The 11,799-nt window shown below is 44.2% G+C and overlaps 1 long non-coding RNA gene across 1 annotated transcript; it reads right to left on the bottom strand.

The window, feature by feature from the left end:
* Positions 1–4,978: 4,978 nt before the first annotated feature.
* On the bottom strand, positions 4,979–8,495 carry LOC147678991 (uncharacterized). Its single transcript, XR_015300991.1, has 2 exons — positions 8,409–8,495; positions 4,979–5,797 (listed from the first exon to the last, which is right to left on the bottom strand). It is a non-coding gene; the product is annotated as an uncharacterized LOC147678991 (long non-coding RNA).
* Positions 8,496–11,799: the final 3,304 nt, after the last annotated feature.

Genomic DNA, 11,799 nt, shown 5'->3' with positions numbered 1-11,799 from the left:
GTGCAGAGATAGTTCCCATTTATAAAAAAGGCTGCCCCCTATAGCCGTCCTACTATTGGCCCATCAGCCTGATAGATAACACCCAGAAGCTGATGGGAAGAATTATCTTGGAAAGAGTCCAGGCCTGTGTTGAGGAAAATTAGATCTTGAGTCCTTCCCAGGCCGGTTTTAGAGCAAGTACGTCGACCACTGACCAGATATTCAGACTTCACGTCCTGTATTGGAAAACATTGAGTGTGGAGGGTGGCAGCCTCTACCTCATCTTTGTTGACCTGAGGTCTGCATTTGATCTGGTCCCCAGGGGAAAACTGTGGAGTGTGCTCCTGGACCTAGGAATCCCATATTACCTCTTGGATGTGTTAATAAGGCTCCACACAGAAACCTACGCCCAAGTGAGATTTGGGAAGCATGGGGAATTGTCATCACGCTTCCAGGTAAAAAAGTGTGTGGCCAGGAGTGTGTCCTGGCCCCTACCCTTTTTAGTACATACATAAACGGTCTAATAGATCACTTATTGGGCCTAAAGGATATCGATGCCCCAAGGCTAGTCTCAGGACGGGTACCCACATTGATGTTCGCGGACGACACTTTGTTGTTGTCCAAGACATCAGTGGGGATCCAACGTACCTTGGACGGTTTTGCCAATTTCTGTGCATTGGGAGGCCTGGAGATAAATTTATCTAAAACTAAATTTATGATTTTTAACCCACCCAGGCAGACCCGCCAAAACCCAGTACTTGATGGTATTCCTTTGGAGAGGGTAAAAACCATTGAGTAGTTAGGTATTATCCTTGAGGAACATCTGGAATGGGATACTCCGGTATCAAAGGCAGCTCTTAAGATGACCAAAAAAGCGGGAGGGATATAAAAAATGCACAGACTTTCTGAGTACAAGCCTGCTGCTCCTGTCATAGAAATCTACAAAGTCCAGGTTAGAGCGGCCTTCATGTACGGGGCAGAGCTGTGGGGACATCATAAGCTTACCAGCCTCACAAGGGTAGAGCACACATTCATGAGGAATTTGTTGGGATTGCCAGCTAGCACTCCTTTAGTACCCCTTCGATTGGACCTAGAGCTACTCCCAATTGAGGAAGCAGCGCTATGGCCACTTACATTCTGGAGAAGATTGTGGACGGTCCCAGAATTAACTCCCTATAAGAATGAGTTTAGGGATGTGTGGGCTGAAATTAGAACAAAAAAAATCCCGTGGCTAATTCACATTAAGAAACACTGTAGTAGGATTGGCCTACCTGAGTTATGGGTAACGCTAGAAGTAGTGTGCCCGGTACTATCTAGGGCCGATCTAGTGTACCACTACAGGCATTACAATTTAATTTCTCTACATATGAGTTCTACAGAGGGTAGGCTGAGGTCTCAGTTCCTCCAAGTTAAAGTGGATTATAAATTGGAAGATTTCCTTGACTTGATCTATCCAGCTTCGGCAAGGAAACTGTATATGCAATTCAGGTTGGGTAGTCTGCCGCTTATGTCATTTACCAGCAAATGGGACATAAATAAATATACTGAGTGTCCAGCGTGCAAACACCATCTTGAAGATGAAATTCATGTCCTTTTCTTTTGCGTGACCATATTACAGAACGCCTGAGAGAGCTGCATTGGCTTCGTGTTGAAAACCGGATAAAGTTTAAAGCTTTGAGCTTTATGCATAAGATCAAAATCGGATCAGCCACCCTCTACCTTCAGGTCCTTGTCAGCCCCTACCTTCCAGCTCGCTCTCTTCGTTCCTCATCCCATCATCTCTTTAATGTACCAAAGTTCAAACTTACCAGAATGGACGGTAGTTCCTTTGCGAACTTAGGACCCAGACTGTGGAATTCACTTCCTTTGGCCCTACTGATGGAAAACTGTCACATGCGATTTCGCAGAGCGGTGAAGACCTGGCTCTTCAATCTCTAAAATCTTCTGCCTTATGTTGTCGATCTGTCTCTTAGCGCCAGGAAACCCTCATGGGTAGCTTCAATTAATAAATAAAAAATAAAAATAAATATTTTCTTTTGCTCCAAATACCAGGCTGCACGCAGATGTTGGGTGAAACCAATCTGTAGGAATCTTGGCTTTAGAGAATGCTCTAAGGCCTTTAGAGTACTAAAATATGATAAGCACCCTCCTATTGTGTTCGCTGTTTCTCACTTTTTAAACACGATGTGGCACAAACGCCGATACCTTCTAATGAAATGATTAATTGGTTTAAACATTTGAAGAAACTTTTAATTGCACAACTTCGATAACTACTTTGAATGGTTTCATATGATTTTATTATCTGATATTAAGGAAATGGTCTTAAATTTTGTAAAGAAGTTGTATACATATAATAGTGTCAGTTTTGTAAATGTTTTATGTTATTTATTCTTCGCATTGTAATGTCTGTATGCATTTTACTATGTACTTTTATGGTCCTTGGTGGCCTAAATAAAGTTATCGATGGATGGATGATAGAGATCACTAACCCGGCGGGAGCATTTATATCGCTACGTCCATATGTAACTATGTTCTCACAACCAGAAGCTCGAAGAACGTGACATCCACGATCACCAACAGGCCTATACCTTACTCTAGGAGAGTGAGAAACTCTCCTCCTCTGACAAACCAGCATGCATGTGCTTTCTTTACATGTTCTCTACTACATCATGTAGGAACATTATCTATGCATGAGTGTGGTATGCTCTAGCATTGCAAACTCACCTCACCGACCACAGTTGTGTGAATGATCCTTTAATTTGCGATAACTACGTTTGTTCTGCAGCGGTACCTTAATATTTTCTATTCCTATTGTTTGTCCCTTGGGTATTTATTCTTAAACCAGGTCACTATCACTAAGAACCTACACATACAAGTGTAAGTCTACCATCTTGCCTATTCTTATTGTATGTTTTGCACAGAGGTGGGGTCACACATAATTAGGAGGATCCACAGTCTCCCTAAGTGAAGTTTAGGTATATACACCTATAGGTTCTGAAGAAATGCCACTTGTTCATCTTTGACCGTGCAAGCATGAAACCTGTCGACCTTGAAACTGTATCAATTCTTTGGGTGCAGGCAGGATCCTCACTGTCGCAGCACTGCAAGATAAATACAATATGGGAGACACTGAACATTATCGCTATATTCAAATTAGACATGCTCTCCAAAGCGCAATTCCCCAAGGCACCCAATTGGCAGAGTCCTCGCCCCTGGAGGACAGAATTCTCACAGACTACATGGATAAAAAAGCCATCTCACAAACTTATCGCAAACTGGTTAATAATCAACTAGATCACACACTAACTCTGCGAGGCAAAAGGCAAACAGACCTGGGGGACATGGACGATTCCAATTGGTTGGATGCCCTGGCGTCGGCCCGGGAAGCGGCGATCCCATCGCGGCTCAAATTGGTACAACTCAAGGTGTTGCATCGTGTGTACTACTCCCGCAGCATTTCAGATAAACTCGGACACGCACCAGATCCATTTTGCCTTAGAGGGTGTGGGCAAGTCGGAAGATTTTACCACATACTGTGGGAATGCCCCAAAATATAATCATACTGGGATCAGGTAATGACTGACGTATCGGAGGTGGGGGGGGGGGGGGGGGGGGGGGGCGGCAGAAGTCCAGCTGGACCCCCGGTGCTGCCTACTGAACATTTGGCAACCCACTGATCTCAACTTAGAATTACAAAACTGGGCTACACTGGGCATGACACTTGCTAAACGGAAGATTGCCAGGAACTGGGGCTCAGGGTCACCGCCTACATTGCAGCAGTGGGGAACGGACATGGACATTGCCATGGTTGCAGAGAGAGCGGTCTACACTCACACGGGATGTCCCAAAAAGTGGTCCAGAATATGGGGGAGGTGGAATGAGTCCCGGGGAAATATCTGCGATCCGTCACTCGCAACAGGGACCACAGAAGACAGCCCATGAGCGGTGGCGAGACGAGATAGACTGTGTGATAGCTGTGTACGAATTTGCAACTGTGGGGGAATGTGAAGAGACCGACATGCCTTACTTATACTATTGTAACGATGATGTGCCGTGATGGGCTGACATACATGTGCTGCAATATTGAGTGATCATTATATCCCTAGGTTTCCTGTGGTGTTCTTAGCCTTGAAATAGATTCTTTCACTCTAATTAAAACATAACTACGAAGTATCTATATCTTATTTTGAACTCAAATCCATTTTCAATCTCCCCATTCTTACACTGGGATACACTAACAATCCCAGTATTCCTTTGGCGATTCGAAAAGTTCTCTGGCAAAGTGCCCCCTTGTGGGGCCCATTGGGAATTGCAGCGCCAGCCCAATGCGGAGCAGGCCCGATGATGAAGCATGGCATGGTGGGTAAGGGCACTTGGTTCAAAGAACAGTTGCTCCTAGTGACCAACGATGTTCTGGATCTCTAACATAAGACCTTGAACTTAGATATCTGAACAGTATACCCAATTGTTATTGCAGTAAAGCCTAGAAAGTTAGCCACGGATCAAAAGAGACCTGGCCAGAAACCTGTTGGAACATGAAATGGCAGAACTAGATGGAGGATAAGAAATGGGAGCAGCAGAAGTCAGGTGCTTAAAAGGGAAAGCTTAAAGGACAGATTATGGTAATCTGGGACACTGGGCAAGGAGAGGACCAAAGGCCAAGCTGTTGGAGGACTGGGAAGTAGTCAGGGGAAAAGCCAGAAAGGAGGACCAAAAGTTGGGAAATAGAAGGCAAGGGCAGAATTAGAGGCCAATGGGAAGATATTGTAGGGGAGGGGAGAGATGTTTAAAAGAGGGGTGTGATGAGGAAAAGGATGAACAACAAAAAATAGGAGAGAATAGCTTACATTTGTTGAAAATGAGATCAGAAACACTTAAGAACTTGACGTTTTACTGATCAGTCATGAATAATGTGCTACTCAAGATGAGCTGTGATCCCATAATCCCACTGGTAGGCTCCAAGCTGAGAGACTCAGAAAACACACAACACAATCCTGACTGTCCTTATTATAAATTATATTTTATAGATCAAATAAATCTTTAATATAATATCTCTTTTTCTACACACTGGAAGGTGAACAACGTTCTTCACTTTGCTTATAGTAATATGCATCATCACAGAATCAGGAAAATGTACAGTACTAGGTTTTAAGAAAGATTGTACAGTATTAAATGCCACAGACGCAGGGCAAGGTACAGCGCTGGGTGTACATGACACACACCGTACATCTCACTCCAGTCCTTTAGAGAACAAGAACAGGAGGATGACGCGTTTTCATGAGCAACAGGTGAAGAGGAGATGAGACACCACAGTGCAAATGGGTGGGGAAAAGTAAATCCTCAAGGTGCTATGTTCACTCTTCATTAGTAGGGTTTCAATTCCCATCACAAGCTGCAATCTCCTCCCAGTTTTTGCTTGCTGAACAAGTCGGGCGTCAATATGAGGGATCAGAGTCCAGGCGTGAAGGGCTAATTCCAGATGCTCAGTGCAGCACACACGACCTCTAGGGTGTACCTAGACTCTTTCTTCACCGATTGGTCCCCTGTAGATACTTTGATTCCCTCCCTCTAACCTCAAAGTTCTCCCCTGTATCCAGTGAAGCTCAGAGTCAATGACATCTCTAGATGGATACAAAGTGAGAGTGAGACTGAAGAAGGCCATGGGTTGTCGCACAAGGCCGCTAAGTGGCCTAACAGGATACAACACGTTCACTAGCACAGGTAGCAGAAGATTGTAGTCGTGCAGTGGATTATCCTATCAGTGCCTCAGTACGGGATATCATTCTGGTAGTACTGTAGTATATCGTATGTTTTACTCCTGCAAAAAATAAAAAGACGGATTAGCATTTTCTGTGTAAGAAGAAACCAAAATTGAAACACCAAACTAAAATGATCCCCTCCACCAATACATGCGCACCGTGTACAATATTGTTTAATTGTGAAAGAAGTCCTAAACCCATGTTCTGTTGAATGGAACGCACATATTGCTTTCCTATGTGCAGGTATATCACACGTTACTGCTCTCATCTCATCCACAGTGCAGCCTCATCAAAGCATTTTCACTCTTGGAAGACCCCCTTACTTTTACTAGAAAACCTACAGGTGCAGGCAGAAAAGGGGACAAAGGATCATTATCTATTCTATCACCCTTATATGTGTACTTCAAAGAAAAATCAAAAACATGTCTGAGTATTTCTTGTATCACTCTTAAGGGGAACCACAGAGGGAAAGACCAAGCATCAAAGGAGCACAGAGGATTAACCTGTGGAACAAAAATGAAGACTGTGAGTTGAGGTATTCTGACGATCCTACAGAGATCGCGTAATTAGGTGGCAATATCAGACCAACCCCAAAAAACTCAAGCAATAAGGAGACTTGCTGCGACTAGCCCTGGAAAAAGCTCAAGTAAATAGGTGATGTGCGATGACCAAGCTGGAAAGTCCTGTGCGCAGGAAACAAAAGTGACTGGCTCTGAACAACCCCAAATGAGCTCAACTAAGTAAATGACACACACTGACCAATCCAGAGAAAGCTAAAGTAATGGGTCTAACCCTCTTTTATTATCACTGAAAGAGCTGAAGTAAGGATGCAACCTATACTGTCCTACCCAGAGAAAGATCAAGTAATGAAGTGACTGATCTTACCATCTCAGAGAGAGCACCATAAGGGGACATACACTGACCAACCCAGAGAAAGTTCAAGTAATGAAGTGACTGATCTTACCATCTCAGAGAGAGCACCAAAGGTGACAAACTGACCAACCCAGAGAAAGCTCAAGCAACGAGGTGACCCCTTTTTAATCAATCAAGAAAAGCTCAAGTAAGACGGTCATCTATTCCGGACAGCCCAGAAAAGCTCAAGGGATGAGGAGGCCTCCCTTTTACCATCTCAGAAAGAGCTCATTGGTGGTACACACTGACCGACCCAAGAAAGCTCAAAAAATGAGGTCACCCCCTCTTTTACTATCTTAACAGGAACCATATAAGGATGTGACATGCACTGACCGACCAACCGGTTTAAGTAACCGAATGCTCCTGCCACCCCAGCGAGAACTCCATGAGGGGACATACAATGACCGAACCCAGAGGACATTCAAGTACCGAAGCGACCTCTCTGGTACCAGCTCAGATCAGCTCATTGAAGTGACATCCATTGACTCTAGTCTTACCATCACCCAGAGTTAAGTAATGACTAGGTAGGCTCTACTAACCAACGCAAAGAAAGCTCAAGTAATAGGTGACTTCTCTCGAACAATCTGAAAGAGCAAGGTGACCTGTTCCTACCATAACAGAGCTTAATAAATGAGGAGACCCCACTCGCACTGTAGCAGACAGAGCTCAAATGTGAGGAGAAGAGACATGCTCTGACCAACAAAAAGATAGTTCAGGAAAGATAACAACCCAAAGAAAAAAAGCTTATTGACATGCCAGACCTAGCCCAACGAAAGGTCAAGTAAGGGGGTGACCCTTTCTTACCATCACACAGAGCTTAAGTAATGAGGGGACAGGCTCTGATCAGCCCACAGTAAATCACAACTCCTGAGGCGATGTGCTCTGACTGTCAAACAGAGAGGTCAACTAACTTTCATGTTATGAGCTCCTCTTAAGGGGATCTGTTTCCAACCCATCAGAGACAGCTCTTGGGTAATCAACACTCAGACAATGCACTCTCCTTCCGATTTGTAGCTCTGAGATTTCAAACTATTCTTGAGAAGATATGCACAATCTTACCGTGGCAGAGCTAGGGTAATAAACATTTAGATTCTGAAATAATATTTTGGTGGCGTTCACTGGACTATCCAATAACAGGAGTAAGGATTCTGAATGTACAACTCACAACACGAGTATGATGACAAGAGTCATTATGACTCAGAAAGAAGGGCAAGTCACGTATTCCCATCTATAAATATTTGTCAAAATTATTTTAAGTAGGATGCGAGAAACAGACATAGCCAAGGGGTTTAGACTCCGAACTTGCCAAATTAAAGAGGGACACATGGGAAGTCAGTCACCTGGTGCATACCTACACAATCCACCCTTTTCCGCTGACAGTAAGGGCTCATTTAGCAATTTATCTGGACACCCTGAGCTGTCCAAGTATACTAATGAAGGACTCCCGCTTTTCACATTATACTTTTCAGAAACACTAAATTAACAAATAAAATGACCCCCTTTTTCTCCTTGGTAATTCAACAATGACTGCACGGGCTGCTCCCCACTCCCCCATCCCCTGTTTCCGAACTACTGGAAACACAGGACAGTATTTTAGGCATCTTGCTCCTTAATATGGAGCAAACTACCTGTCCATATTTGTTCTTATCACAGTTACTCAACCTCTAGCACTATATCAAGTCTATACAAGATAACATAACATCAGAATAATATTTGTGAAGGACAAACAGAAGCCCTTAGAATGAATGGGACCCTCACCTGTTGCTGAGGAAGCAGTTCTGAATCATTTTTAAGATAAAGTTGGCAGCTTCTCTCTCCGTCATGTTGGGGCTGAACCTGTTTCTGTCATAAACAAAGACAAAGAAAGAAATTCACTGTTACTACCAGGTGCTACTGACAATGGTCAAAAATTAAAAGCCACGTGAAAAAACAAGATTGTTCAAGACTGTCACGCTCCACTTTCAGGGCTTTATTACCAGATCTTGGCACAATTCACAGTACTCAGATGAGACCAGCCCTGGAGACGAATTGTAAAGCTATGTTTGGGAATGCTAACACTATGGAAACATTCTACGCAACGTGGGAAACTGCTTGTGTATAACGTGGCGGTAGTATCTCATGATAACAGTCACCAGGAGCGGAGTGTTTCAAAATGTGCCAGTCTAGCTCTTCTCCCACCCAAGTCCAAGCCTGAGGGTGAATACCAGTGCATGGCAGCAGGACAGGGATATATGCTGTTAGGAATGATATGGTCTAGTCCTTCCTAGATGATAATAGCCATTATTGGCCAATAATGGCCCCAGAGGGTTCCCTAACACTGGACATGCAGTAGAAAATCGGCCAGTTGGATATCATTGGTCAAAGTTAGATCACATGAGAGGGTCTGTCTACATGTGGCCTGTGGCTGTTTTCACTGTTACTGAGTATCTGCTTACCCTTTCATTCTAACATGGACTACCAAGGGTTCCTCTCTAAACAAGAGGGAATAGTTGAAGCGTGTGAAATTCGCTGCTACAGAAAACCCTCTGGCCTATTAAGTCAGGCAACTGGTCCTTCCTTCACACACTCATCAAGTCATATGCTAGATAACCTTATTCCTTTAAATAGTTTGATTTTAGATGACTAGCAAATCTCTACAATATGGATTATTTTAATTCATTCAGTTACACATCACATTTCATCATATTCTCATGCACGGACGGCTCATTCAAGTGCAACTCACCTTGCAGATCAGTCCGCCAGCAAAGTCCCCACAACGCACACCAGGCTTCACACTGGGCTGCATGCACAGTTATCCCACTGCAGAAGATGCATAACTAGGGAGTGCAGCACCCATTAATCTGCGGTTAAATCCTACACCCTATCTTCAGGACACAACAATTGAAGCTATTTTAAGCAGGCCCACAGTATATAGACTGCAGGTTTGTGAAACGGTGCAAGGTCAATATGCAGCAGGACTTCTCGGGAAACTACTTTTTTGGTGCAAGCTGACCTCAACATCTGCAAGGGGTCCCTTACTGCTTTCTCTATAAAGCCCCCTTTAATCCAGTCCGCAAACTATTGAATTATACCGCAAAAACTATTAACACCTTTACATCAAGCTAGCCTTCCTAAAGTTCCAAATACAGGTTATTTTGTGAACAACTATACGTATCTCAAAAACATATTTCCCAACACTGTATAAAAATGTATAAATACTAGAAAATACTCTGGTTCGCCCCATGACATCTGCCCACACGTACCACATAAATGCCTCACGCCTTGCAATAAACTTTTATACAGCACATGTATTTTTGAAAGTTTTATTTAATTGAAAAAGCAGTGCATATGAACGGCGCTTCACATTTGGATAGCTGATGCACACGTGACCTTAGAGAGCTTTACTGAGTTCTTCAAATGTGAAGTCAAATGTTCATCACTGCTCGATCTATGAGGACCTCAAATAGTGACTATTTTTTTAACAGGTCGTCATAACAGTGCTGCTCTAAGGCCATCTTTAAACTCTGACGATCCAGCTGCCTGCAGATCAGGTTGCCATTCTAAACTACTGGAAGAAGCTGTTTCAAACATGTTGTGGAATCTATTTAGTTTACCAAAGCATGGCTTTGCACAGACAGCAATCCAGAATCCGTGCCAGCTTGAACCCTTGATTGAAGGTGTGTGAGGCAGACTGTGACAGCCAGCTGACCTCATTAGATCTCACAGCAGCAATCCACACTGTCAGCCATATTCCAGTGCTGGCGTTCGGCACAAGGCCAATCAGCTACAAGGCCTCATTACAGCAATCCACACTGTCAGCCATATTCCAGTGCTGGCGTTCGGCACAAGGCCAATCAGCTACAAGGCCTCATGGAAGAGATGTTTATGCAAGGACTTGCGGTCCAATAGTGGTTATCTTTCCATACAGGCTGTTCATTTTGCACTTTCCCCTTCTTCACTCTTCCCATTTAAATTTTTGGATACAATGTCTACATTTCTGCAAATGATACATGAATTCCAGTTGATATAGTACCACACAGCAATTCCATCGTTGTAATGCAGGCAAATAATTAAGGGATGCCACATAATTAATGTGGTGTTTAAAAAATTAATGAGTTCTCAACACTTGGAATACAAGTCCAAGTAGAGTGACCCAATATTACAGCCTCTGTTTAATATCTGGCTTTCCAGATCGTTACACTGTTTGTACTTACCGCGGAGACCGAGTACCCGTCCTCTGCAGCTAAAGCGGAGTCTGGCTCTGGGTCACCCCCTGGGCCGTCACCTACCCAGCCGGACATCGGACATTGTTTTTCACGGTTTTATCTGTCGCTCCACTCGACTGCTTTGTTCCCCCTGGAGTACTTTCCCCTTCAGATCTACCAGACTCGGTCAGCTTTCCTCTTTCCTCAGGGCCAGACTGGCTGTAGCAGGCACCGATTTTGGGCCCTGGGGTGACCGTTTTTGTTACCGGGGGCTAGCAATATCAGCCCCCTGTAACAAAATCGTCTGAAGCCGGACCAAGCAGACAGCTCGGCTGCACCCCCTTCTACCCCTGGGGGGCAGCCGAGCAGCTTGCCAGGGCCGGTTTTGGCTCTCAGTCTGGCCCTGTCTACCTTTCCCCCACTACCTTCCATTCCTCATATGACGTGTGTCTTGGATATACTACGCACTAATTTCTTATATTATTGTGTAAGCTCACGTTTTTCTCCTAAGCATATACTGGTAACTGTAACAATGTTCTGAAACAAAGTCCTATCTCATGTAAAGCGCTCTGATAGGGTCTTGCCAGCGCTATATAAAACTTTTCAAATAAATAAATACACAAATGCCTTTATCATTGCAAGTGAACTCTGTAGGAAGTATTCAGATTTTACACTTTCGACCATGAAGATTCTGGTGGTCAGTGCAATGTCTGCAGAACAGCAATATGTCGACAGACTTAATATAGGCCATTTGCATGTTGCCTCCAGCATGTACAAAACGCTGCAGTTCACCTTCCTCCAATCACAAGGTGAAGGGTCACATCTTAGCCACGCTGGGATGCGCATACATGATACTACCTGGCGAACAGAAGAGGTGTGGCGCAGCAGCCAGGGCAACTGACGGCGGTTGCTGGGGATCACGGTTCGATCCCCGGCACCAGCGGCAGGGGTCTGCCCGGCACCAT

This window comes from Lissotriton vulgaris, chromosome 11 (genome assembly GCF_964263255.1).
Source record: "Lissotriton vulgaris chromosome 11, aLisVul1.2, whole genome shotgun sequence".
NCBI lineage: Eukaryota > Metazoa > Chordata > Amphibia > Caudata > Salamandridae > Lissotriton > Lissotriton vulgaris.
The sequence above is the reverse complement of the archived record's forward strand: the minus strand, read 5'-3'. Positions and strand labels throughout refer to the sequence as shown.